Source organism: Suncus etruscus, chromosome X, assembly GCF_024139225.1.
Source record: "Suncus etruscus isolate mSunEtr1 chromosome X, mSunEtr1.pri.cur, whole genome shotgun sequence".
NCBI classification, from domain to species: domain Eukaryota; kingdom Metazoa; phylum Chordata; class Mammalia; order Eulipotyphla; family Soricidae; genus Suncus; species Suncus etruscus.
Genome location: NC_064868.1, coordinates 55,288,581 through 55,312,277, shown reverse-complemented (window position 1 = coordinate 55,312,277; position 23,697 = coordinate 55,288,581). Strand labels below are relative to the sequence as shown.

At 39.3% G+C, this 23,697-nt stretch overlaps 1 long non-coding RNA gene, 1 other non-coding gene and 1 pseudogene across 2 annotated transcripts; 2 read left to right on the top strand and 1 right to left on the bottom strand.

Moving 5' to 3' along the window:
- Positions 1-43: 43 nt before the first annotated feature.
- LOC125999340 (uncharacterized) lies at positions 44-20,578 on the bottom strand. The gene is made up of 3 exons (XR_007492100.1): positions 20,485-20,578; positions 13,740-13,856; positions 44-449 (listed from the first exon to the last, which is right to left on the bottom strand). It is a non-coding gene; the product is annotated as an uncharacterized LOC125999340 (long non-coding RNA).
- Positions 20,579-21,901: 1,323 nt separating this feature from the next.
- Positions 21,902-22,008, top strand: LOC126000132 (U6 spliceosomal RNA). Its single transcript, XR_007492497.1, has one exon. It is a non-coding gene; the product is annotated as a U6 spliceosomal RNA (small nuclear RNA).
- A 630-nt stretch (positions 22,009-22,638) lies between these two features.
- On the top strand, positions 22,639-23,406 carry LOC125998856 (beta-enolase-like; annotated as a pseudogene).
- The last annotated feature ends 291 nt before the right edge of the window (positions 23,407-23,697 follow it).

The following is a 23,697-nucleotide window of genomic DNA, read 5'->3' as shown; positions in this document are numbered from 1 at the left end:
GTTTGACCTACCTGTTTCTATTAGAAGCCTTCTGTGGAAATCATTAGAGGGCAGCCCTTAGTGAAATGAGATGATAAGCCAGCTTCTACCAGTGGAGAACACATGAATAACATCTAGCACTCATATAATTACAAGGGCCAAGAATGTATTCCCACTTCAGTAATCAGTTTCTGTAGTCTTCTGCTCAGTGAGGACAAGAAACCTGTGGAGCTGATGGAGGAGTCTGTGTTCCAGTTCTAAGACAGAACAGGTACAGTCCAAGCTGTGATCTGCAAAGATGGAAGTGGATGCAGAGAAGTCAAGAGGGGCTTCTAGAGGATGTCACTCCAGGTAGAAGCCCTGAAATTCCACCTTCATGAATATCAGGTACTTCTATCTGTTTGTAGCTGAAGACCTCTTTTATCGGTGTCCACGTCAGCTGCAGGGCGATGATTCTAATGATGCATATTCTGCAAATAATAGCTCCATCATTATTTTGAAATAATTATTATAAAATAGTTTAATTTGAAATCTAATCACATTATAACAAGAATCTTTTAAATTTTATTAAAATTGTGGTTTACGGGACCAGAGAGGTGGCGCTAGAGGTAAGGCATCTGCCTTACAAGCGCTAGCCAAAGAAGGACCAAGGTTCGATCCCCCGATGTCCCATATGGTCCCCCCAAACCAGGGGCAATTTCTGAGTGCTTAGCCAGGAGTACCCATGAGCATCAAACAGGTGTGGCTGAAAGAAAGAAAGAAAGAAAAAAAGAAAGAAAGAAAGAAAGAAAGAAAGAAAGAAAGAAAGAAAGAAAAAAAGAAAGAAAGAAAGAGAGAGAGAGAAAGAGAGAGAAAGAAAGAAAGAAAGAAAGAAAGAAAGAGAGAGAGAGAGAGAAAGAGAGAGAAAGAAAGAAAGAAAGAAAAATTGTGGTTTACAAAACCCTTCAGAGTTGGATTCTAGACATACAATGAATCAGGGTCAATCCCACCAACAGTGTTGACCTCCCTTCACCAATTTTCCCAGAGTGTATCCTATACCACCACCATATTCCCTCTGTCCTGCCAGTATAACAGGCCCATTTAAAGTTTAGATTGTTAGAGTTTGGGTCTCTAGATTCCATTGTTGTTGACTTTGGCTTGGATATTTAGTTCTGTCCATTTTATCTCCACCAATGCCCCTGAAACCACTTGGCCATTGAGCCTCATCCTTTCTTTCCCATCCCTCTTAATTTTATGGAAAAAATAAAAAAATATGAGGTAAAGTAAATAATTTATATCCTAAGGTTCTAAGAAAAAAAGGGGAGATCCTATCTAAATACATAAGAAAGGGTGACTGTTTTTTTGCATAGGCAAAGCAAAATTGGGAAAATAGAAAGAATAAACCCTTGACCTAAAAACAAAATGTCCCTACACATGAAGCATCCTGCCATAAGACCAACTACAAAATTCAGGCATACTAAGTTGTCAACCCCCAAAATCTAAGTCTTCCTTCATGGTCCCAGTAAAATTTCTTTTCAATCCCAGTTGTCACAGTCAAACTTCAGTAATTAGAAGATCTATCACAAGAATTTTTGTTTTGTTTTGTTTAGGGGGCACACCCACTAGTGCTCAGGAATTACTCCTGTCCTTGCACTCAGGACTTACTCCTGGCAATGCTCTCCTGCAAGGCAGGCACCCTACATGCTGTATGATCTATCACTCTAGCCACATGGATCTAGACAATTTTATAGGAGAATTCTATGTAAGATATCATTCCAAAGTTATATAGTATTTTCTGGAATATTGTAAAAAAAAGCACATTCTGTACCATTTTATGATAACAGCATAAATTGATGCTTAAGTAAATATAAACTATATAAGAAAGAAAAACTAGGCCCACCACGTCATCTTCTCAGCAATAAATAAATAAATAAAAAAAATAAAAAACAGCCCAGCTCCTCTGCCATGCTCCAAAAGAAAATAGGTGCTGATAGTTCTCAGGTAGTATGGTTCTTGTTGATACCAATGTGGCATTCTCAAAAAGGAGTGATAGCAGATTCTCTTTTTTGCATGAACTATATCAGCTGAATGCTACCCCTAAACCCCTAGAAGTGGTCTAGCTCAGCAACTTAACTTTATCAAACTTCAGAGTCACTAAATTTGTTTCAGATCTTAAATCCTGAACCAGGTGGCCACATGGGGCCACACAACACCTCAGTATTTTATAGCAGTGTCATTTCACTAGTATCACAAGAAACATGGGAAAGTTACATAGTGCTACCAAGCTCATCAAGGTTAAACAGTAACAGATAAGGCTCAACTAGTACCAATCATAGTCCAGTAAATCTTTAGACTTTAGCAACATTATCTGATTGACCCATGTTTATATAATTTTGCACTTATATTTGCATTTGTGTTGTATCAAGAAATATGAAGTAAATGTGTTTATACCTACATAGTGGCAGGTTATGCTGATGGTGAAGGGAAGGGTCACACTTGGTGGGGCTATTAGTGTTTCAACATTTAGTGCCATGAACAATTTGGTAAATCACAGTGTTATAATAAAAATTAGAAAAAAGAAAACTATTCATCGACACAAACACAAAACCCATAAGCAAAATATTAATAAACTTAATCTTAACATATACAGGGAAATGATCATGACAGTGTTGTGGTTATGTAAGAAATGCAAAAGTTGAAAAGGTTCTCTTTAAGAAAAGCTTGCTTTTTTGGTTATTTCTCTTAGATCCCATACATAAGACAAATCATATAGTACTTACCTTTCTCTCTTCAAATTAATACCCACAAGATCCATTTGTGTTGCAAATGATTAATTAATATATGTATATATTACACACTTTTATCCATTAATTCAGTGATGATCTCTTGGTTTTTCACCATATCTTAGTTGTAAATAATGCTGAGATAAATCTGGGGAATCAATATTTTTAATGCAAAGACAGTCTAACATGAGGACAATCTATTAATGCCTTTTATTACATTGTAAGATTATTATATGAGGGTGAGAATATAATAATTTTAAGAAACATAAAAGGCAATTAGTAAAAATATATATAAACAAAAAATTCTTAGTATATTGACACTAGTAATTAGAGTGGGGTAGGAATATTGTATGCCTAAAACTCAACTATGAATAATTTTGAAAATCATAGTGGCTCAATAAAAATGGGGTTCTTCAGTGATAATTGAGGATAGGGTGTTTGTCTTGCATGTGGCCAACTTGGGTTCAATCCCTGGCACTACATATGATTCCCTAAGCGCTGCCAGTAGCAGTTACTGAGTGCATAGCCATGAATAACCTCTTATGCATAGCGGGATGAGGCTCAAAAGCAAAAAAAAATCCTTTCTAGAAGAGAGAAATGAATAAAATTTGCTTAATTTGATTTTTGCAGCCAGAGTAGCTCCTGGCAGGCTCCAGGGACCATGTGAGAGGTCGGGATTCGAACCGCGTCTGTGTCGGGTCAGCAGCATTCAAGGCAGTCTTGCTACCCATTGCACCAAAGTCACCCTGTAATTTGATTTTTAAAACCTGTAAAAACTACAACAATATGTGTGGTTTCCCAAGGATCAAATTTCTTTTTTGGGGGTGGGGGCACACATGGTGATGCTCAGGGGTTACTCCTGACTATATGCTCAGAAATCGCTCCTTGTTTGGGGGACCAATTGGGATGGTGGGGATCAAACTGAGGTCCATCCTGAGTCAGCTGCGTGTAAGGCAAGTGCCCTACCACTGCACTACTGCTCCGGCCCCATCAAATTAATTTCCAATATATGAAAAGAATGTACTCTACCACTAAGCTATATCCCGGATTTTAAACATAATTTTAGTAGGCAAAAGTTAGTTGGGTTTTTTTAAATATCTAACATGAAAGGGATGCCCACTACTCTATTTTCTATTCAACACTGTACTGGAGTGTTCTAGCTATAAGTTAAAAAAAAAGTAAAGGTATAGATATCAGAAAAAACAATGCTGTCATTTTTTACAGCTGATACAGATGTCAATATAGAAAGGACAGAACTCTCATGCACAGCTGATGGGAATACCATCTGGTTCAGTTTCTATGGAAAACTGATGGAGATTTCTCAAAAAATGTAATAACAGGACTCCCTTAAAATCAAATGATTCTATTTTTGGTGGCAAGGCACAAAATCATTCATTTGGAGATTAATGCATCCAATCTAGAGACAAAAGTTTCTTTAATCTAGAGCCAATATTATACATAAATATTATTAATGCTATGAGTAATACCTGAGCATAGAGCCACCTAGAATTTAGTCTTGAGTACCTCCAGGTTTGGCTCCAAAAAAGCAACAACAAAACTCAAGAAACAAAACTAAAACTAAAAAAATCTAGCAGTGGATCTGGAGTGGAGCAGAGCAGTAGGGCTTTTGCCTTGCATGTGGCTGACACAAGACAAACACGGATTTGATCCCTGGCACCCCATATGGTCCCCCCAAGCCAGGAGCCATTTTTGAGCTCAGAGCCAGGAGTAACCCGTGAGTGCCTCTAAGTGTGGCCTCCCAAAAATTCTAGCAGAGAACCAAGAAGCAATAAAATGAAGGGAATCTAGAATCTACATAAAATAGTACAGAAAAGTTATAAAAACTAATAACAAAATAAAAAATAACAATATCAAAACACACACCCCAGAACAGCAAAATCTCAAAGATAGAAGTTTAATACTTGTTAGAATAAAGTTTATAGGAACCGGCAAGGTGGCGCTAGAGGTAAGGTGTCTGCCTTGCAAGCACTAGCCAAGGAAGGACCACGGTTCGATCCCCGGTGTCCCATATGGTCCCCCCAAGCCAGGGGCAATTTCTGAGCACTTAGCCAGGAGTAACTCCTGAGCATCAAATGGGTGTGGCTCGAAAAAACAAAAAAAAGAATAAAGTTTATAAAACATCTAGGTTTTGAACAAAATTTATGATACATATACAGTGGGAAGTAGCCCACAAAGGAAGACTCTATAACTCATAAAGATTTTTCAGAGGTCTAAATGTATGAGAACAGTATGTCATCAAACAGGGTGTCAATAAAGAAGCAACAACTTTTTTTAATTAAAGAAATATCTGGAGTTAGAAATTATAATGTAAATTAAAAGATCACTTAGAGGAATTCAATAAAAATCTGATATAGCAAAAATGAGAAAGAATAACACTGATGATAGACCACTCTGAAAGTCATAAAGAAAAAGGGTGGAGGAAAAGCAATATAACTTCACAAACTTCAATGGACACAACTATATAAACATACACACAACAGGAGTTCCAGAAGGACCAGAGTCAGGAGTCAAAATAAAAGAAATTTGATCAAAGCAATCTAAATGTTCTGGGAACTATAATGTTATGGGAACTAAGAAAAATTAGAATAAACTTAAAAATATCCACATTCATCTATAGTGGGAACATTTACAATGGGACATTGCTTAATAATCAAGGGATATATGCACCAGGAAGAAATCACACTCATGAACATATATGCACTCAATGAGGGGCCAACAAAATATTTTAAAAGATTTCTGACAGAATCCCAGACATAGAACTGACACAGTTCCCTGCAACAGCACCAGGAACAAAACTCCCCCCTGGGAAATTCCTAATACTGCTCTGGCACCAATTTGTGCCAGTTTTGATATGACATCCTGACAATGAGGAAACAGCAACAACTTGATCTAAGAGCAGGTTGTCCTATCTCATTTCATAAGATGAAATCAGAAGACATGTTGCCCTTTGATCTGTGCAAAAACCAAGATTGCTAACTACAGAAGACTTTGACAATCATAACTGGGCAGAACTTATCCTGAGACCAATAAGAAAGATCCTAGCCTAGACTTTGGCCTAGGATTTGTATAAAAACCAAGATTACTAATTCCAGAAGTCTGATTTTGACAGCTGCGACAGAGCAAAACTTCTGGAACCATAAGGAAAGGCTCTGTCCTAGGCTTCGTCCTAGGATCTGTGTAATAACCAAGACCACTAATTACAGAAGACTGATTACATTAACAGTGATGGAACTGAACCTCTAGAACCATAAAGAAAGACTCTATCCTAAACTTAGTCCTATAACCTGTGAAAATATCAAGATCTCTAGTTACAGAGGCCTGATTTTATCATCCACAACTGAGCAGAAAGTTTCATAGCACAAAAAAAAGACATCAGGGTGTGAAAATGAGCATGTACAGAGCCTGTATTTGTTCCCATGACAGTATGCTTCAAAGGCAGAGAAAACCTGTATCTCTTAGGCCAAGGGAATCCCCTTTCTAATTTTCCCAATACTATGTGCCTATGCAACAAAAAAGCACAAAACCTTGCCACACCAGTCCTCCTTCTTTTTTCTTTTTTGTTCTTTTTTTTATCATGGTTATCATTTGTTTTGTTGTAACTGTTGTGCTTTTTGTAGTTTCTGAGTTTTTTGTTTTGTTTTTTGTTATGTTTTTCTTCTTTTAAATTGATATTTATAACCTCCAAACGGACTTCTTCCAGTTTTTTTTCTTTTTTTCCCCAACAGAACTGCATAACTTGAATCATCTTGTTCTACCTCATAAATTGAGGGGTAAAATGGATGGTACCAGGACCAAACAGTTGTATGAAGATTGAGTGAAAATAAAAAAATGATAAGACTAAAACACCAAACTCTAAGTCAATGACAACAGTATTGATACTCAATCTACAACAAGTTATACACTGTGGGGACCAGTTACACTAGCAGTCTGAGGGCAAATGAGAGGGATATGTGATGCATGCTGGGAACAGGGGTGGAGAGAGGACAACACTGGTGGTGGGAATGGCCCTGATTCATTATCACTGAGTACATTAAATATTACTGTGAAAGATTCGTAATTCACTTTGGTCACAATAAAAATTATTTTAAAAATTGCTGACAGATTTAAAGAAAGACATCAATAGCAACACAATGCTAGTTGGACACTTTAACATTGCCCTGTTGTAGAAAGGGAGAGAGAGAGGAGAGAAGAGAGAAGTACAAAACAAATGTCTTTGTATTCCCTCCTGAAGTCTGAAGCCTGCTGCTTCCCAGGGGTTTTGAGAGAGAGAGAAAGAGAGAGAGAGAGAGCGAGAGAGAGAGAGAGAGCTTGAGGCTTATTCAGTCCAGAAACAAGCTCAGAGACCATGATAACAATGGAGAAAATTTAGAGCACCACCCAACCCATGCATCCTCAAGGCCACCACTTGGACTTTGTCCTAAATGCAATAGAGGCAATCATTGGGCAGGAGATTGCTGATCTGCCTATGTAGGAGGCACGATAGGAGGGAATGTAGGGCCTTCCCTACTCCCACCCTCTGGAGACAACTACCTGGACCTTGCCCATGATATAATTGAGGGAATCATTGGGCAAAAGATTGCCCTGCTAATTTTTAGCAAATGCCAGAAAACTGGGCAGGGGGCCTTCCCCAGACCCCACAAAACGTGGGACAACTCATGCAGTCCTATATCCCAACCTGTAAGCTCTTACAGCCTACCACCACTGGAAGTGCTGCCCTAAACATACCTTGCCCAAATGATATAACCATGACTCTAGCATAATATCCATACAAACTATTCTCATGCATAACGGGATTGATACCACCAGGTACACGAAGTCTACTCTTGAGTAGAATCAGCCTAATCAACCTACAATATGGACTTTTAAAAATAGTGAGGGAATAGCACAACTCCTACTCCTCCCATTTTTAATGTCAGGCCACTCCAATCACTTAGGGATTGAAGGATTTGGCAGCACCAAACCCCTCGTGGCTTCTACAGACCCTCTGATGGCACTAATATATATCTTGTAATAAAATGTTCACCTGGTAATTCCCCTAGAAATTAATGACAAGAAATTCAGGGGGATGATTAGAAAGGAAGATACAGATGAAGATCTCGCCATCATATCCACATGACACTGGCCTCATAGTTAGGCCCTACAAGATATTACTTATGATTTGCAAGGAATAGCTAATATGCCTTCTTCCTCAACCAACAGAGCACTAGACAACTAAAAGCCATTATCACTGAAGAAAATATAGTTATGTTTCCAACCTTATGTGGCTCCCATGCCCCTGCATCTATGGGGACAAAGTATATATAATCAAAGGTGTACTGAATTTGCCCTTCCTCTGATAAACCTACCTACCACTCCTTTAGCTCATAATCTGGAGGACCAAGATTTTCTAATTGGGTCACTGAGTTATAGTGCCCACCACATAAATCTAACTACCCTGTATAGACAAGTCAGTAGCCCCTTAATGAAATAAAACTATGGGAGCTTACAAATTTAGTAAAGGAACAGTTAAAATTGGAAACAGAAACATCATTTTCTGACTGGAACTCTCCTGCTTTTGTTCTAACAAAAATTGGCTAATGGCAACTATTGATTGACTTATGTAATGTTAATACTCTCAAGACAGACAATGAACTAGCATATATTAGCAAAACATTCCAAGCCTTTTGTAATGAGTGGCAGATAAAGCACATAATGAGAACACCATACAACCCACAAGGACAAGCAATAATTGAAAGAGCACATAGAACACGTAAAATACAATTAATGCACATGTTTTAGCCAACGAACCCCAGCACAACATGTAGAAAATAAGCATGACAACGGGGAAACAATGTAGGCCAATACCATGCAAAGAGAATGAAGATGGCACTTCTGTGATCACAGCATCAGTGTTCATGACCAAATATGTGATGTTATCTCTGATGTCTTCTGTGATGATGACCCAAAAATACCTATCACTTATTTAGTCTCTCAGGTAAGAAGTTTAGAGAAGAAATATGGAGGATGTTCATAGAACTCAAAGAAAGGATAGACCAAGCTGAACAAACCACAAATAAGAACCAAGAAAATATGAAAGAAGAAACAAGAAAATCCAAACTGAAATAATGGGACTGAAAAACTTCATAGAAGAAGTGAAAACCTCACTGAAAATCCTCTCCAACAGAGAAACATTAACAAACACCCTTCCACTGTGCTATCTCTCCAGCCCCTTTCTATAGGACATTCTGAGGAATCCAACAAAAGTTATTTGGCCCAAGGAATTTCCTTTCTAATTCCCCCAACATTTACTGTGCCTATGCAAAACAAACAAAATAATCACCTTGCCACATCAGCCCTCCCTTTTTTCTTTTTGTTTCTTTTTTCTTTAATTTAATTTATATTTATAGTTTCTACACAGAGAATCACACCTGCTTTTAAAAAATCAGAACCATAGGACATGAATTATCTTGCCTCATATTTCTATGTTTTCCTACAAATTGAGAAAAATAAAGTGGATGATAACCAAGGGCTAAGCTGTCTCAGAAGCACTGAGTGGAAATAAAAAGTGTTCAAACTTAAGTACCCAGCCCAAAGTAAACAACAACAAATTCAAGAGACCCAAAGTACAATAAGCTATACACAAAAGGGACCTGTTACTCTAAAAGTCCAGTGAGCTACGGGTAGAGGTATGGGATGCATGCTAGGAACAATGACGGAGGGAGGTCAACACTGGTGTTGGGAATTGGCCTAATTTACTGTCACTATGCACCTTAAATATAATTGTGAGAAACTTTTAATTCATGTTGGTCTCAATAAAAATTATTAAAAATTATTTCTCCCATTAAATAAGTTCAGCAATGTAATAAAATAGAAAAATTATTTATATACTGTGGCTTGCAATATTGTCCTTATCTCTATTGTCTTTGGATATTATTACCATACTATCTTTTTTAATATTCCACAAATTCTGTGTTTATCTCCCTTCCTTTGACTAATTTCAGTCAGCCCAATACTCTTCATCTATATCCATGTATAAGCAAGGAAGAGAATGAAGTGTCTGCCTTAGAATCAGGCAGAAGAGAGGAGTGGGGTTGGGGGGAAACTGGAAACATTAGTGATGGAAAATGTGTGCTGGTGAAGGAAATTTGTATTATATGACTGAAACTCAATCATGAACAACTCTGTAACTGTATATCTGTGAATGTGTCTGCATTGCCCTCTAATTGTGAGGTGAAACTAGAGGATGTTCCACATCATCCTGACTTCGATATAGGATGTGCAGATTCCAGGATCTTTGACTGCAGAGATCTGACACCAACAATAGTGACTATGTGAAGAATGGAAGTGCATTGACACTACAATGACTTGGATTGGACAACCTAGTATGCCTGGAGCCTAGAGTTGGTCTTATGCCAGAAAACTTCAGGGGTAGGGTCTCCTTGTATTTAGCCCAAGGCCTTTCCTTTCCATGTCCCCCATATTTTGGTGGACCTATGCAAACAATAATTGCCACTGTAACATTGTTTTTACTGTGCTCCTTTGACTCTAATCCTTAAAAAAAACCACTTAAACTTTTGAGGTTAACTTAAACTAATATGCATATGCATTGAACTGTAAAAAATACTATGCCTTCAATGTTAGGGGAGTTACATAAACTTTGTGGCTTTGCCTTGTAGTACTGCTAGGAAATGTTCTAATGTACTACAATATGGGGACTTGAGGGACAAAGTAATTGTGCAGGAATTCTGTTTTCTTTTTTTTTTTCTTTTTGGCTTTTGGGCCACACCAGTTTGACGCTCAGAGGTTACTCCTGGCTATGCGCTCAGAAATCTCCCCTGGCTTGGGGGGACCATATAGGACTCCAGGGGATCGAACCGCAGTCCGTCCTACACTAGCGCTTGCAAGGCAGACACCTTACCTCTAGCGCCACCTTCCCGGCTCCTGTTTTATTTTTCTTAATGTTCTTTGGCTGAAAGTTCAAAATTAAGGTGTCAGCAAGGGGATTTCTTCTGAGAATTTTGTTTATGGGTGATTGTCTTCCCACTGTAGCTTTACCTTGTCTTCTTTCTTTGTATCTTTGTTCTTATAATAAATAATAAAAAATTAAAAAAAAACTTTGTGATCTTTTTCTAGTAAATAGTTTTTGAATACAACATGAAAAGTTCAAGTGACAAAAGAAAAGACTTCAAAGCCAGTGATCAGAACAGCATGATACTGGAACAAAGATAGATTTTCTAATTAATGGGTCAGAATAGAATATACAGTGACAACACCCAAGTATATAGTCAAATATTTTTGACAAATGATCTGAAAAATATGAAAGGAAATAAATACAGTCTCTTCAACAAATGGTGCTGAGACAATTGGAAAACTATGTGTAAGAAAGGAAAGCTGGATTTCTATCTCACACCTTACACGAAAGTCAAGTCAAAGTGGATTAAAGACAGTGAGATAAGACCTGAGTCCATAAAGTCCATGAAGAAAGCTTAAGCAGAAAACTCCAAGACCTAGAATTCAAAGGATTCTTCAATAGTATGATGTCAATGGTGAGGGCTATAGAATCAAATCTGAATAAATGGAAATACAGAAAACTGAAAAGTTTATGAAAAAATACATCTGAGTGAGAGAAAACTAAAAGACAGCTAACTGGGATAAAATATTTTAACTAAACACATTAGATACAGATAAAGTATTGACGAAGGTTAATCCTGAAAAATCCCAAAATCCCCATAAAAATGGGGGGATGAACAGACACCTCTCTGAGGACAACTAACAGATGGCCAACAGACACATAATAAAGTGCTCATCATCACTTGTCATTAGGAAAATCCAAACGAAGACAACAATGAGATATCATCTTATATCAGTGAGGGTGGCACATATCAAAAATACTGGGGATAGGGGCTGTTATGATGGTTGACTGGAGCGGGTAGTGGTCACTAGGATGGACTTTGGGAACATTGGTGAAGGGTAACTTGACACTGGTAATGGTATTTGTGCTAGAATATTGTATGTCTAAAGCTCAACTATGAGTAACTTTGTAAATCCCAATGCTTTAAATAAAAAATTAAGAGAAAAGATTTCACCTAAATCACCTACATCTAGAATATATAAAAGACTTACACATTAGCAATATGATAAATAATCTAGTGTAAGAATTATTACAAATTTGGTTATCTAATGGACCAGAGAGAAGAACTAAGGCATTTACTTTTCATGTTAATGAACCTGTTTCAAACTGCATGGTGTCCTGAGCACAGAGCCAGGAGTAGCCCCCAAGAGGTGCAGTCCTAACCCTCCACCCCAAATAATTTAATTAGACATTTATTCAAAATATATACAAACAAACAGCTAATAAACACATAAAAGATATTCAATGTCAAAGTTATAGGGGAAATACAAATAAAAACCATATTAAAGCATCTTATACCAACAAAGATGGTTATTACAAAAAAGATAGACCATTGGGCATCAGCAATAGCAGAGTGGGTAGGGCATTTTCCTTGCATGCTGCTACCCTGAGTTCAATCCCTGGCATTCCATATGGTGCCCCCGAGCCTGCCAGGAGTAATTTCTGAGTGCAGATCCAGGAGTAATTGCTGGGTGTGGCCTCAAAACAAAACAAAAGACAGGCAAAAAATGTGTTGGTGAGGCTATAAAGAAACAAGAATTCTTACATAATTCTGACACACACACAAAAAACATTTACTATCTATCTGATAATGGCTAGGTCCTCAAAAGTTAAACATGGCTCTGGGGACACGGCTCAAAGACTGGAATGTGAGGGTCTTAGTTATGATCCCTGACATTTCATGATTCCCCTAGCACCCTGAGCAATGTTACCAATGTTACCTGAGCAATGTTATTTCTGAGCACTGCCTGATGAAACAATTATACAGTAAAGATTGTCTTAGTGTTTCCTTTTTCTATTGGGTAAAATGGTCAGGCTTGCAGTATGTTGACTGAGTAGTTGACATATATGTGTTGCAACAAATTTTGTCTGTAAGTTAAACTGTACTATTTTCAACTTTTACAGTGAGGCTTTAGAAGGCAATAAGTAAATCAACATTTATAAGAAGTGTGCTTGTGAAGAAAGATGGACCCTGTTTTACAACTCCCTGATTTTTCTTCAGACCCTTTCCTCATCCTGCTTGACTATAAATATAGTTATATAAATGCCTGAACAGTGATATATAATATTGCACAGCTATTTTCAAAGTTGCATACATATCGTGTGTGTGCAAAAACAAAAATATAAAGGGGGAGAAGAGAGGTTGCTTTGTTTTAAATTTCTTTTTTTTAAATATTTTGTTTTGGAGCCACATCTAGTGGTACTCTGGGCTTTGAACTCAGGGATCATTCCTGGTGGGCTCAGGGGACCATATAGAGTACTAGAAAGTGAACCCAAGTTATTTGTTTGCAAGGCAAGCAACCTGTTTCAAATTTCTTTTTTTTTTGGGGGGGGGTACACCCGGTGATGCTCAGGGGTTACTTCTTGCTTTGCACTCAGAAGTTGTTCCTGTCTCAGGGGACCATATGGGATACCGGGGATCAAACCCAGGTCCATCTTGGTTCAGCCATGTGCAAGGCAATTGCCCTACCGGTGTGCTATCACTTGGGCTCTTGTTTTAAATTTCTTAAGACACTGGAGTGCTGCAGAGAGATTTCAAAGAGCTGAAGCACATGCTTTTCATGGTAGAGCCTGGGGTCAATGCATGGTTCATGCACATCACAGGGAGTGAGTCCTGAGCACCACATCAGGAGTAGATTCTGAGCACAGCCACGTATGATCCAAAATAAAACAAACAAAACTAAATTGGAATAATCTTTAGGATAATTACAAAGTGGATTGATTGGAAGATAAGATGTGTTATATTGGCTCCTCTATATTTTATTTGGCTTTCCATTACTATTATGTCATGTACTATGGAAACTATAGTTTCTGTAACTATTATAGTCAGTAATTTTGGGGAGGGTTTTTGGGTTTGGGGGCCATACCTGGTAGTGCGTCCAGTTTTGTGATCAGGGGTTATTGCTCCAGCTGTTCTTGGGGGACAATGTAGTGCTGAAGATAGAACATAAATTTTCTTCTTTTTTCAAAGTATAAAAGCAGAACTTATTCAGCTGAAAAATGCAAAAATGTTTTATTTATTTAAAAATATCTTGATTAAGATTCTGTGGTTTCCAATACCTATCAGATAAGGGGCTAATTTCCAAAATATACAAGGCACTGACAGAACTTTACAAGAAAAACACATCTAATCCTATCAAAAATGGGGAGGAGAAATGAACAGACACTTTGATAAAGAAGAAATACAAATGGCCAAAAGGCACATGAAAAAATGCTCCACATCACTAATCATCAGGGAGATGCAAATCAAATCAACTATGAGGTAGCATCTCACATCACAGAGTTTGGCGCACATCACAAAGAGCAAAAACAATGCTGGTGGGCATATGGAGAGAAAGGAACTCTTATTCACTGCTGGTGGGAATGCTGTCTAGTCCAAGATTTATGGAAAGCGATATAGAGATTCCTCCAAAAACTGGAAATTGAACTCTCATACGATCCAGCTATACCACTCCTAGGGATATGCCCTAGGAACACAAAAATACAATACAAAAAATCCCTTCCTCACACCTATATTCATTCAGCACTATTTACAATAGCCAGATTCTGGAAACAACCAAGATACCCTTCCACAGATGAATGGCTAAAGAAACTGTGGTACATATACACAGTGGAATATCATGCAGCCATCAGGAGAAATTAAGTTATGAAAATTTCCTGTACATGGATGTACAGGGAATCTATTAAGCTGAGTGAAATAAGTTATAGGAAGAGAGATAGACACAAAATAGTCTCACTCATCTATGAGTTTTAAGAAAAATAAAAGACATTTTTGCAAAAATCCTCAGAGATAAAGAGAGGAGTGCTGGAAGATCCAGCTCACTTCATGAAGCTCACCACAAAGAGTGGTGAGTGCAGTTAGAGAAATAACTACACTGAGAACTATCATAACCATGTGAATGAATGAGGGAACTGTCTAGAGTACAGGCAGGGGTGGGGTGGGGAGGAGGGAGATTTGGGACATTGGTTGTGGAAATATTGTACTGGTGAAGGTGGGGTGTTCTTTACACAACTGAAACCCAACTACAATCATATTTGTAATAAAGGTGTTTAAATAAAGATTAAAAAATTACACACTTAAAAAAGATTCTGTGGTTTACAATACTACTAAAAATGATTTCGCATGCACATAATTCCCACAGCATTCTTTTCTTAGAAGTTAAGCAAAGTGAATGGTTTCAGAGATTGCTTTGTGAGACGAATAAATTAAAGCAACTGTAATATTTTACTTTTTATATTTTGCTATACATGTTTTTTTTTGTTTTAAATCTAACAAAGGGGCTGAAGAGATAGCATGGAGGTAAGGCATTTGCCTTGCATGCAGAAGGACGTGTCAGGAGTGATTTCTGAGCCTAGAGCCAGTAGTAACCCCTGAGCTCTGCCCGGTGTGACACCCCCCCAAAAAACAAATACATCTAATAAAATCAGGGACAACAAGCAACTGGCTGGGGTTTGGAGGGTTGTTCCTTGAGAGTTAAGATTATCACTACTAGGAAATAGGAGATTATTGTTATGACAAAGGTTTATTTTTACCACCTGAAACAAATATTTTTTGTATATTTGGTTTTTTTATTTAAAGGTAAAATCTGTTATAAAGATTTTTTTTTATATTTATGTCGAGTATATATATCTTCTGCAGGAGTGATAGTGCAGTGGTATGGCATTTGCCTTGCACACAGCTGGCCCAGGACTGACTTTGGTTCGATCCCCTGGCTTCCCATAAGGTCCCTCAAACCAGGAGCGATTTCTGAGTGCATAGCCAGGAGTAACCCCTGAACATCACCAGGTATGGCCCCCTCAAAAACAAAAACAAACAAAAAAGAATATATCTTTAGTATATATATTTATAATATACGGTGAATTTTTTATTTTGGTCACACCCGGCGGTGCTCAGGGGTTACTCCTGGCTGTCTGCTCAGAAATAGCTCCTGGCAGGCACGGGGGACCATATGGGACACCGGGATTCGAACCAATCACCTTTGGTCCTGGATCGGCTGCTTGCAAGGCAAACGCCGCTGTGCTATCTCTCTGGGCCCATATACGGTGAATTTTTATTTTGGGTTTTTGGGTCACACCAAGTGATGCTCAGGGGCTACTCCTGGCTATGCACTCAGAAATCGCTCCTAGATTGGGGGACCATATGGGACAGCCCATATGGTCCTCTGAACATATTTTTCAGGGGCAAATTCTTCAGTGCAGAGTCAGAATAACCACTAAACATTGTATGATATGTCCCATAAAGACCCCCAAAGGTAAAATAAATAATATGGTTCATATAGACAGAATCTTAAAGTATATTTCCATAAACTATTTATTAATTTCAAACAAAGGAGTGACTACAGAGGTAGAGAACCTTAAAAAATAGTCAGTGACAAAACCAATAGTGGAACAAAGTGACATCATGTGTCTCCTGCTATAAAGTACAAAAGACATATCTCTTCTGTGTCATTCTTGCCAAAACCATATAACTTGACTATGATAACAAGGAAACACCAGGCAAGTCCAAATTATATAAAATAACTGTCCAAGACACTTCAAAAGAGACAAAGTTATGAAGCCTAAAAACAATGCCCAAGAACTGAAAGAGCCTAAGGAGACATAACAGTAAAACTTAATGTGGGGAGCTGCAGAGAGATAGTACAGCAGGCAGGGCACTTGTCTTGCATGTGTTCAATCCTTCGCATTCAATATAGTCCCCAAGTCTGCCAGGGGACATTCCTGAGTGTAAAGGCAGAAATAACCCAGGAACACCCCAGAGTGTGGTCTCTCCCCAACAAAAAACAAATGCAAAGTGGAAACCTCAAATTAGGTCATATAAAAGAAAATTTGTATTGGTGGGAAAACTGATGAAATTTGACTGTTATCTAATTTTAGTACTATACTAATGTTAAGTTTTTAATTTTAATAATTAAATTGTCATGATATGATTTCTTTTTCTGGGGGGGCACACCCGGCGTTGCTCAGGGGTTACTCCTGGCTGTCTGGCAGGCACAGGGGACCATATGGGACACCGGGAGTTGAACCAACCATCTTTGGTCCTGGAACGGCTGCTTGCAAGGCAAACGCCGCTGTGCTATCTCTCCGGACCCATGATATGATTTCTTAACATCTGAGGAACCTGAGTGAAGAATATATGGAATTTTTGGTGTTCTCTTTATACATTTTAATTGCTTAAAATGTTTTTTCATTCTTTTTTGGGACACAATAGGTGATGCTCAGGGATCTCTCCTAGTAGGGCTCAGGGGACGGTATGGGGCTGAGGAGTAACTCTATTTACTCTTGCAAAGGTCCACTTTGCTATGACTCTGGCTCCAAAATTTCTTTTTTTGTTTTGGGGCACACCCAGCTGTGCTCAGGGTTTACTCCTGGCTCTGAGCTCAAAAATCATTCTTGGCAGGCTCAGGGGACCATATGGGATGCCAGGAATCTAATTGGGTTCTGTCCCGGGTTGTCAGCATGTAAGGCAAAGGCCCTACAGCTATGCTGTCTCTCCAGCCCCTCCAAAATATTGTTTAACTATTTTACTTTTAAAAATAAATTTTATTAAACAATCATAATTTACAAAGTTTTGATAGCTGAGTTTTAGGCATATACCATTTCAACACCAATCCCAGGTTATTTAAGGAGGAAGGAGAGAAAATATATAGGAAGGAAAATTCAAATATGTAAACTACTTTCATTCATTCACGTATTTAACCAAGCATTTATTGAGAGAGCCTACTATGTCCAGTTCTGTCTTAGATAATAAGAATATATCAGGGTACAAACACTTCAGACTGGGGGGATATGTCAAGTGGTAGAGCACATATTTAGATCCCCAGCACTGCTGATGTAGTCCATATGGCCCTTATGTACTGCAACACTGAACTGAAGTATTGCTGAGAGTGGCTCCAGGTTTCTCAATACCACTGGGTATAGCCCTATTAAAATCTATGAGAGGTCAGAGAAATAGCATGGAGGTAAGGCGTTTGCCTTGCATGCAGAAGGTTGTTGGTCCGAATCCTGGCATCCCATATGGTTCCCCGAGTCTGCCACGAGTGATTTCTGAGCATAGAGCCAGGAGTAACCCATGAGCCCTGCCAGTGTAACCCCAAAACAAAAAAAATCTATGAGTTGGGGGTTGGAGAGATAAGTACAGCAGGTAGGCCACTTGCCTTTCATACAGCGAATTTGGATTCAATCCTATTATTACATATGGTTAACCAGAACTCTGTCAGGAGTAATCCTTGAGCAAAGAGCCAGGAGGAAGCCCTGAGCACTGCCAGGTGTGACTCAAAGTTTAAAAAATATCCATGAACTTATGGAGCTTACAATCAAGTTGAGACTCAGGCAATTAACATTAAACACAATGCATATATAAATTATTGGGAGCTGGAAAGATAGTACCATGGGTGGGGACACATACTTTGCATACAGTAGTCCCAGATTTAATCCCTGGCATTGCATTGTCAGTCCCCTGAGTGTCACCAGGAGAGACCTTCAAGCTTCAAACTAGGAATATTTCTGAGAACTCCTGGTGGAGTCCAAAACAACAACAACAAAAATATTTACATATGAAGTGATAAATACTATTTAAAAATTAAATGCTATTAAAAATTAAGGGCAAGTGCTAGTGGACAGCTGTAATTTTAAACAGGGTGGTGAGGTAGGTCTCATTAATAAAGTGACATTTGCGTAAAGGCACACCTTATACATGAATGACTTTTTCTTTGACTTTTTGTAGTCAGGGAAAAAAGTATTCTAGGTAAAAGGGGGTATATAGGCACACTGAGGTGGAAGTAAGATAAATAAGTTCAAGAAACAAAAGAAGGCTGGGATAGTGGAACAGAGTGAGCAAGTGGTAACAGTGGTAGATGACAAGGCTAGGTTATGGTGGATCTTTGTATATACTGACTTCCAAAAATATAGCCATATAAGTTGGAAGAATACTGTACTTTTATCTAAACAAAACAGTTTTGAACTTTATGAAGAATTATTCACCACTTAGGATATCTCACTGAGGCATCATCAATACATGTATAGCTGTCAGAACCCTGGGTTACAAGTAACAGATGTGTAAGATCATAGCATTATGTTGGCTAATGAAGTTGCATCCTTTTCTTTACATACTGAATGCATAGGTTTATTACTGATTACTCTTCTTTTACTTCTCACCTATGTGACAGACTAAAACATGTTAATTTTTGATATTATGTATGTACACATATTAACTATATTAAATATTTAAATACACACATATTACCTATTATTTCAGAAGAGAGAGGGACATTCAAAATATAAAAAATAATGTTGGGTCCAATAGGTATGAGAACCACTAGAGCATGATGGGGAAAGGAAGGGATTATTCAGAAATAAGGGCGAGAATGGAGGATATTTTGTTGATGATAAAAGGTGAGTTCTAGAAGGTCTAATCAAAGAATTTTATGATGGGGACAGAAAAGAGTACACTCAGGGATATATTGGAGTAACTAGGAAACATCTGATTTGTGGTGACCAACAGGATACAGGGTAAAATGCCTGATACACTGCTTTAATCTTAGTTGCTCCCTACCCTGAAGGGAGGTGTGTGTGTGTGTGTGTGTGTGTGTGTGTGTGTGTGTGTGTGTGTGTGTGTGTGAAAGAGAGAGAGAGAGAGTGAGAGAGAAAGAGAGTAACACAGAAGGCTGGGAGACAAAGAAGAATCTCTGTTTAATGATACCAGAAACAGTCTAAGGCCATTCTCCATGTTTTTATCCCAGAAAAATCTGGAGCTCCAGGTCAGTCTGTTGGTATAAATAGTGTGTCTCTAACCTATTTATGGAAGAAAAAGAGACAAGTAAAAGAAAAACACTAACAGATGAGATGGGGCTGGAGAGATAGTACAATAGGTAGGGCATTTTTCTTGCAGGCATCCGACTGGCGTGCCAGGAGTGATCCTTAAGTGCAGAGCCAGAAGTAAGGCCTAAGTGAGGCTGGGTTCGGACCAAAACACAAGGGAAAAGAAAAAAGAAAAAGAAGGAACCAGAGACAGTCAGAGAGGAATCAAAGCCCAAGACCAAGAATTAACATTTCATTCATGACAGTCGTTGCTGAAGCTGTTCTAGGGTCATGCACTAAACAAAATCATGTGTATGTATGTATTGTCTCATGCGTAGTGTTTGATTCCATCTGAGAGATGAGAAAACAGAGGCCCCATATATGTGGAGTAGATGGCTCAAGGTTTCACAGCTAGTGTCATTTGGTAAGGTCAGATTTAACTTCTAGGTCTGGGATTTCTCATATGTCTGAGAGAGGGACATAGAAAAAAAAAGACTACAAGGGAGAGAGAGAGGGGACAGGGAATGTGGAGAGATGGAGACAGACACCCAGAGATGATCACGTGAACGGCAGACCAGCACAGAACCGCTTCCCAAGGGAGGAGGAGGTGCGGATGTGGGCAAGGGCTGTAGGCAGGGCACCAACCCAATTGCCAGCGGGGGCTGCAGGTGCCCTCGCCTATCCTTTGCTACCTGCAGGATCCTCCGAACCCACAGACTTAAGGTTGAGAGGCGACCCAAGTAAAACGCTGCCCAAGCCTCACTCTGCACCCGTTCCAAATGGTCTCTATCTCAGTATCCCCGCCCTAGACTTTACAGCTTCTCACCAGACACCTCCAGTCGTTCACGCCTCCGCTGCTGCGGGAGATTCTCTGGGCAACTGGATGTCGCGCACAAAAACAAACTGCAAGCCTTCCTCCAGCCGGCTGTAGCGCAAGATGGGTCGCAGACCTCCGTAGCTATGGGCTGCTCCGGGTTCCCATTGGAGGATTGGATCCTGCCTAGCCAGGATTGGCTGAAGATGGTAACACTATTTTTACGCCCCCCGGGGTGGGGGTGGGTCCTAGCTGCAGAAAATTCCTCCCCTTCAGAGGTCTCTGGTTTACCAGCCAAGCCCACCTTTGATGGAATTGGCCAGAAGAGGGCTAGGCATTGCTCTTTGCCAGTCCTCAAATGAGGCTTGGTTTGAGTCACTAAGAATCCGTGACGTTGAGACCCCTGGGAGTAAGACACTTAGAAGCCTGGGATTCTTTAGTGACCGTTTTGTAAACTATTGCCTTGAAGGTCTCTTCCTTCAATTTCCTGTGACTCTAGCCTGCACCCAATGGGATATCTATGCCAGTTTTCTCCATTTTTCTCTTGATCAAAGTCAAGGTAGTTCTTAATTACATCCATAGAGGATGCAACAGCCCTAGCTATATCCAAGAAATTATGTGACAACAGTGCTGGGAGCCTTAATTTAACCATCTGTGGAATGTGATGGTAGTTTTGTTGGTTTTTAATTTTGGAAAGGAGGGCGTTCAGGGGTTATTCCTAGCTCTCTGCTCAGAAATTACTCCTGGCAGGCTCTGGGGACCATTACTCTGGCCCCGAAAGGTAATTTTGAACTTTCCTGATAATGTTATTGTGAGGATTAAATGACAGCATATAAGAGAATTGCCTAATACATAGAGTTAAGATCTACCCTCCATTGTTCAGCTCAGAGAGGCAAGTTGATTGAGTTGAGGTCACATAACAAACAGTAATATCCAGAATAAAACCTGTTTCTATTTTCTAAACAAATGCTGTTTAGGAAAGTTGGAGGGACCAAATAAAGTATTTTCATTTATCACGGGACTCTAGATTTGAGTTTACAGATTTATAGTTTAGCCTACAGGCACAGTTTGGAGGAATTCATGAATTTGAATGGGAAAATTTGCATCTTTATTTTCACTTTCCTCTCATTGAAATCTAGTTTGTTTTCAGTAAATAATGTAACCAATTATAGTAGAATTGTCTCTATCTATCACCAATAGAAAGAAGTTTCCATATTAGTTTATAGATATTGCAGATCTCTTTTAAAATCATGGTAGGGGACATTGTCCTAGCTGCTATCTAGTCTCAAAGCTCACTCTAAACATCTCCAAAAGACATCACAGTCATGGTCATGTAGAAAAATTTTGCTTTGGAAATCTGGATTCCAAGGGCAACCCCAAGGAGTAAGTCAACCTGTTTATAGTCAAGGATAAATTTCAGTGCTCGCTTTGGCAGCACATATACTAAAATTGGAACGATACAGAGAAGATTAGCATGGCCCCTGCGCAAGGATGACACGCAAATTCGTGAAGCGTTCCATACTTTAAAAAAAAAGGATAAATTTCAGGGAGCTAAGCCAGTGGAACTTCCACAGGGTTCTATGAAGCGCTGGATTTAAGAGATGGAGAGCACTCTTCCCACTGTACTATCACTCCAGTCCTCCCAAACACGATTTGTTATGAGTCATCTCCCAGCTCGAGGTCAAAACTGTTTCAAATGTTTGCATATATCTACACTACAGCATACATCTGAATTTGTCTCAACAAGGAACACCAAGGAAAAAGTGAAGAAACAGACACTAATGTTCTTTATCCTTCTGTTATACTTAATGATCAGCATCTATTGGGTGCTTATCAGGGGCCAGGTATCTCAGAATTATAGTGAGCCATACAGAATTCACAAGCTGCCTCCCCAAATCACCATCTGCTTTCCTGGCAGATGAATGAAGATTTAGCACATACCTTCTTAAGCTGTGGGGTGCAATCCCATAGAGGGGTCACTTTGGACAAATGTTTGATAGTCATAAAGGAATTCAAAAAGGTCAGAAAGGTGTTTGCCTTGCACAGGGTTGACCCCAGTTTAATGACGAGAGAGAGAGGGAGAGGGAGAAAGAGAGAGAGAGAGAGAGAGAGAGAGAGAGAGAGAGAGAGAGAGAGAGAGAGAGAGGAGAGTCCAGATGGCTGTGGCTGCGAAACACATCAACAAGACTCTAGGTCCTGCCCTATGAAACTAAGTGTTGTGGATCAAGAAAAGGTTGACAAATTTGTGATAAACTGAATGAAACTGAGATCAAGTCCAAATTTGGGGCCAATGTAATCCCTGGTGTGTCCCTGGCTATATTCAAGGCTGGAGCAGCTGAGAAGGGAGTATTGTTCTATCGACACATTACAGATCTGACAGGGAACCAGATCAGGTCCTCCCAGTTCCTGCCTTCAATGTGATAAATGTGAGTTCACATGCTGGAAACAAGCTGGCCATACAGGAATTCATGATTCTGCCTGTGGGAGCCAGTTTATTCAAGGACACCATGTACATCACCTCAAGGGAGTCATCAAGACAAAGTATGGGAAGGTTGCCATCACTGTGGGTGATGAGGTTGGCTTTGCACCCACCATCCTGGAGAATAATGAGGCATCCATGCCTTAAAATGACCATCCAGGCAGCTATTTACCCTGGCAAAGTGGTGATTGCCATGGGTGGAGCAGCATTTGAGTTCTTTCACATTGAGAAGTGTCATCTTGGCTTTAAGTCACTTGATAACTTTGCTTGGCACAACACTCGGGACAAGAGCTTTATCAAGAACTATCATGTGGTCTCATTTGAGGATCCTGTTGACCAGGATGACTGGGCTACCTGTGCTGGAGTAACCAGTTTTCATCCTAATCAGGATGGCTTTTTTTTTGAATGTGTTTGTTCCAACTTGGCAAGAAAAACCTCTGGATAATCTATCTACCCCAACCTGTTCTCCACCCTTTGGGGTGGTCCTACTCTTGCCAATAAAGTCCGTGGCTCAGAGAGATTTCCACAGTTTGCTTTCTGCTCACTCGTGGTGGAAGTTCCTGAAGAGTTTCATCCCTTCAGCTTGGTGTGGATTCTTTCCTGCATCAGCTTTGTTTCCAATTTCCTAGGGATTGGGGTGTGAGGATTTATCTTCATCTGGTGCTTGAACAGGGAAATCAAAAATAGTGGGTGAGATGATTATGGGCTGGACCATGTGGATAATTAGGTAAATAGT